Source organism: Ptychodera flava, unplaced genomic scaffold, assembly GCF_041260155.1.
Source record: "Ptychodera flava strain L36383 unplaced genomic scaffold, AS_Pfla_20210202 Scaffold_97__1_contigs__length_338755_pilon, whole genome shotgun sequence".
In the NCBI taxonomy this organism is placed as follows: domain Eukaryota; kingdom Metazoa; phylum Hemichordata; class Enteropneusta; family Ptychoderidae; genus Ptychodera; species Ptychodera flava.
In genome coordinates, this window is record NW_027248419.1 from 97,118 (window position 1) to 103,298 (window position 6,181).

The following is a 6,181-nucleotide window of genomic DNA, read 5'->3' on the forward strand; positions in this document are numbered from 1 at the left end:
TGGAAGAAGATTGTCCTTTGGAATGTATGATTTCTTGGATGTAGGGGTTGTTGTTGACTTCACTTAACAGTTCCAAAATCTCATCAGCAATATTACGTGTGTGTCTGCTTCCATTGTCTTTCTGCTTTCTGTTTTGTTCGGTTTTGTACTTCATGTTTTGAATTTGTTTCAAGTCCCTAGGTGCAGATGTTGAGTCGTCCAGTACCATTTCTGCGTAAATTTCCCTAAGCTGTTTGCCAGAAACAGCCTGTGTGATTTTTTTCTTGTCTTTTGGCTTGCTCGTACACATTCGCCGCCTGCTTTCTTACTATTCCCATGTATACATAAATCTTCTGGGTAGTTCCCAAAATATTCCACCACAGTAACATTATTTCCAGAGTCTAACCATGATACCCGTTTCTTAAAGTTGGTATCCCTTTTCAGTGTTGCATAAAAACGTCGCATAACTATGATGTTTGATTCATCTGGTTGTGGTTGCAAAACTGTTTTATTGGTGACATAGACTCGAGCTCCTTTTCTCTTTTCGATAAACACCAGTTCCCCATCCCGCTTTATGAATTCAGTCTTCTTGGTCGATGATGATTTAGTGTCCCAGGTGCCGCAATGGTCAGGGAATTGACTTTTCTGTCCTCTCCTTTGTCTCTCTTTATTGGCTGTGTTTTCAATGGTGAAATAAGCATTCTGCTTCAAACCTTGCAGTATATGTTACTGTAGGTTGGGGTCGCATCTTCGGTTACTCTGTAAAGTTCTCGTACTTCTAAAAAACGTCCATTCAATAATTTCTCCATTCTTGTGGGTGTGCGGGGATCATTTGGGTTCCGTTTTTGTGGTTTCAGCGGCACTCTCATGTAATGTTGACAATGATAATGATGACGTTGACGATTTGTCCCAGTGTGATAGAGTATAAGAAATCGGTGTCAGATTGACTTCTGGTGGGTCTTCTTGATAAAAATTGGACTGGATGTTATTAGTGGTTGGAGTGCGTTGCTGGTAGAAATCGTTGATATACTAATATTCACGTCCTTGTCGGTTCTTAGGCGGACCCAACACCAAATACCTAAATTCATGGATCAGGTCGTGATCTCGCTGGTCGCAGTTTCAAACTCGCAGGTGGCAGCTAGGCCAGAGCACCCGGAAGTCGCAGGTTGCAGTTTGACAAACACCCAGGATGCAGGTCGCAGTTTACAAACACGCAGAACGCAGGTCGCAGTTTTGAAGTCGCTGGTCGCATGTCACACGTCGTGACCGGATTTCCATAGTTCATTCATGGAAATCACGATAAAATGTCAAGACACAGTACAGTAATCATTCTGCTTTCAATCTTTCCATGTCTAACAATGTCTAACATTGTTAAACACTTTTCATGTATTTGTAACCTTGTGAATCTCGTATAGCGGCCATGTTTAGCTAATTTTTCAAGAAGAATAATTGTACTCAATCATATAAAAAATATTATAACTTTTGACCCCCAACCCTGTTTCACTCTATTCTGATGCTAATTAGTTTGATTCATTCATAAAATCACAACAAAGGTCAAGATAATATGGTACTCGTTTTGCTCACAACAATCTATCTTGATCTAACTGAATCACCTCGATAAACCCTTTTTCATCTAACCTTGTGAATCTTATTTAGTAGCCATGTTTTTGTTGTTTTTCAATGCACAGTAATGATACTTACATAAAACATGTCATCGTATGCTACCAAGATCTGATATAGACAGTGACAGTTAGTGCAGCTGCATTGAAAACAAAACAGGAAGGCCTCAAAATTATAGAGAAGGTTGTTATGTGAAATATGCACCATAATACATCCATGATTGTTCAAGAATGCAGAAGGATATTAAATAAATATCAAGATAATATTGCACTGACTTATTGTTTATGTCTCGCGTAATCGCATGATCTGTACCATGTTTTTGAATGCACAATGTAAAATCAAAACAAATTTTTTGAGCTCGTGCAAATTTTGAACGCCAGCTTGAGAGATCAAAGTGCCATAATGTCGAACAAGTCTATGGCTTGAGATTGTTTTTGATTGTTACATTGTTGAACCAACAAATGAAGAGTTTGTGTAGACAGCAAAGGCGCAACAACATAACCTTTAAACACTTTTTGAGTGTTTTTTTTCAGGTTTAATTCATCAAGTTCGATGTCTAATCACGATATCGATGCGTTGTGTTACCGTATTTTATGAAATCAACTGTGCATGCGCAAACATTCTGAAAAGTTCTTTTTGGAGTTTGTGTGAGCTGATCAGCGCTCCTGAACTCTCGTTCCAACTTCGACCCTATAAATAACAACATTGTCTATTTGTTTTTAACTTCAGAATATTATAATGAGGTTATAAACGGTGTGCTTGGGTATTTGGTTGTGGATATAAGACCTGTGGGGTGATAATTAGCATATTCGGATGAAATAATCGCCTCACTTCGTTGGTCATTATTTCCCGCCCATCAGTAATTTTGAACTGATGCGGAAAGATTGGTAAAAGTGGTGTTGTTTGAAAGTTGTTAGAGATCCATTTGCATTTTATGATTATTTTAAATTTTTGTATTTTAAGAAATAAAATTGGTATAAACATTGAAATAAAAATTATCATAAAAATAAAATCTACAATTGAATGGATACCAGTCATTACAGATGAGATATATTATGAAAAGACAATTAAAGGTACATGTAAGAGAATTTTCACATTACATAGTAAATTTACATTATATATATATATATATATATATATATATATATATATATATGTATATATGTGTATATATGTATATATCAGGGTATCAGGGCTCAAATTTGGCGGTAATCCCGCATCCACAGACTACCAACTTTTCCCTGGGGCTACCAAAATGAATGAAATTGTAGCCCACAATGACTATCAAAGCCTGGGACATGAAATTACTTAGTGGGCGACATGATGTTGATGGCTGTGAGATGACCATGAATGCTCTTACAGTCAACCCAGCTGGACACAGAAAGGGCATGTTGATTTTGTTGCGACAAACTTTCAATAAAATATCATTATCTGAACTGATGTAATTGGATAACAGACTCGGGAAATGATGGCCAATGAAAATTCATTTTCATAGTTATTTAATCACAATTATCAATCACAATCAAACACAAAATTATTTAAACTGCAAAGAAAAAGCTGTGGGGCCATCCACAAATTTCGTCGTGTGAATTATACGAGATCATCCCATGATATGATGGGGAAATCTAGTCAAAATTCCACGAAAGTATTATGAACATGACTGTACCAAGTTGTCATCCTGAAATTCATAGCCAATCTATTTGTAGCCATGTTATGTTTACACGCGCTGAGTGAAATGTCGTTGTATTGCGAACATCAAAATTTACATATAAGCCTTGCGTATGTGTGAATTTAGGTCGTCAAACTTGGGGCGTCACTGTCGTCTTCTGCACTTGTTATACCGTTCGGCTACCAATGTTTGGTTCTTATATAGCGCACATATCCACAAGTAGATGTGATCAAGGCGCTTTACAATTATTATTACCCCTGGTCACTGGACCTAATATGATACCACTCAACTCCCTGGGGAGCAGACAACAGCTCACATGTGCAGCCAATAAGCGAAGCAGAGCTAAACGCACACATTACAACCTCTGTCCTACCAGGTACCCATCACTCCTGGGTGGGGAGAAGCAATGAGGAATAAATGCCCTGCTCAAGGACACAACACCACAGCCATGCCGGGGCTCGAACTCACCATCCTTTGATCGTGAGTCCACTGCTCTAGCCACTGGCCCATGATGCCTCCAGACCTTGTCGCTGGGCTACCGACTTCAGAAAATGGTAGCCCAATCGGACTACCAGGGGAAACAGTTAATTTCGAACCCTGAACATATATACCGATACAGAGAGAGAGAGAGAGAGAGAGAGAGAGAGAGAGAGAGAGAGAGATAGACAGACAGACAGACAGACAGATAGACAGACTGGATGTATATTGTACCAATATATTTGCATGTATGTATCTCCAAGGATTGTAAAGCCTAGTACTTATCTTTAATAGCCCCAGTAAATTCAGGATTTAATCCCTTGTTCCCTGAGTTGTTCCATTCCCGTGAAGTCACAGTAGCTTTAGATTTAAGCAAGAATGTTATCATCAAAAATGCTATCAGCAATTTACGGGTTAGAATGTTTGGGATTCTGCCTCAGGAAGAACTAGTTGACAGCTCAATAGCTTCACTCAGCTGCCGCTTGGTTAAAAAGGCATCATAGCCTTCAAATAACCTGACCATTTTTGGTTGTTGCAATTGGTCATGGCTCATGCAATTGTTGGTGTTCTCAGTATGTGGAGGTGTTGATGGTGGTTGGGGTGAGGTGGGTGGGAAATGAGTGAAGCCAGTGAGTTGGTGTGTTGTGTATGAGAGAGTGGCGAAGGCTGGGATTAGTTGGTATGTTGTGTATGAGAGAGTGGCAAGGGCTGTAGCCTAGTCTTTCCATCCGCTTGCCTCCGTACCTCCGACCCCACTACCGTCTAGTCTCGTGAGCAGTATTCGAGCTGGAGTTGTAAAAACTGCTCAGAGCTAATTAATATATATGACGTCAAATATGTTAATTGTGTTGACACTGCAGCTCTGCCCAACCAAGTCATAGGCCAATCATGAGAGGGTCATTTTCAGTGATTGACTTTGAAAGGGACGCCGGTGACGTCATGGTCTCAGTTGGTGACCATTGACATTCAAATGAGCAGTTTTTACAACTCCAGCTCGAAATACTGCTCACGAGACTAGATGGTAGTGGGGACGGAGGTACGGAGGCAAGCGGACGGAAAGAATCTAGGCTACAAGGGCTGGGATGAGTTGGTATTTGTGTATGAGAGAGTGGCGAAGACTGGGATGAGTTGGTATATGGTGTGTATGAGAGAGTGGCGAAGGCTGGGATGAGTCGGTATGGTGTGTATGAGAGAGTGGCTAAGGCTAGCTGGGATGAGTTGGTATGTTGTGTATGAGAGAGTGGCAAAGGCTGGGATGGGTGCTGTGAGTTATAGTTATAAGGATCCGTGTATAATGTATTTGCTGGTGTATCATGATAAGATTGACTCGGTGCATATGTTTGTGATGGTACTTGTGGGGTGTGTGAAGTTATATTTGGAGGAGTGAAAAATGTTGATTGATTGTTTGATTGATTGTAAGTACGGATGTGCGCAGGCCATTTGTGGTTATAAAAAGAAGCACTTTGTGGATTTTGTCGACTTCTCACGGGCGAGGGCAAGGGATTTGTGATATTGGTGGGGGTGAATCAGGATGCTCAAAGTATGAGTATATTGATGTTGACTGCATGCGGTTCCTCGATGACAGTATTAATTGCATCACTTATGACACTGCCTGTGGTGTTGGTGTTGAAGATGGTGTCTGCTCTGGACCGGGCCGTTTCCCTCCGTTCCTTGGACAGCTGGGCTTGTCTAATGAGATCATCCCCCTTTGCTTTAGATTGTCTCGTTTTAAAATTGTCATCTTTTTTTGATTTCTTCTGAGTTGCCTTCTCTGGGTTGGTATTACTGTCATACCTAGGATTTGGTTTTGATACCCTACAGCCTCTTCCATGTTTGTTCTCATCAACTTCAGAAAACTCAAATTTTTTAAGTTCTGCTTTCAGTGTTTTTTTATCACCTGTTAACAAATTATATTATAATATGTTACAGTATGACAGTAAGACAAAAATTTTGCCAATGACACAGTGCCTGCTCATATTCATAGAATGTATAAATACTTAATCTATATTAGCTGAAAACTCTTACAAAATATTTCCATGCTACAAAGTTAGAAATACTTTAAAAGATGTGCTGTATTATTTTACGCAATTTGCTCAGTGTGCTTTGACTTGGCGTGGGAAATGACTGTATGAATGTTTCCCTAATTTGAAAACTTAAATTGTTTTTCAGGGAAAGCAATAAAAAAATCCCAACGATATCCTGCAGTTGAAATACAGAATTTATCTAATATACATAACTGTCAGGCAGGAATTTCTGTGTAAACACTGCTACAGCTGGACACATACAATTTTTTTACCGTCTAAAATTCCGTGTGATAGACTATTACGTTTTTCAGTATTCTTGACCGCGGAGTGACGTCAGTAGGTGAAACGCATACGAGCGAGGTGAATGAGAGATCAGACGATACAGAAGAGCGAATGATACGGAAATTGTGTG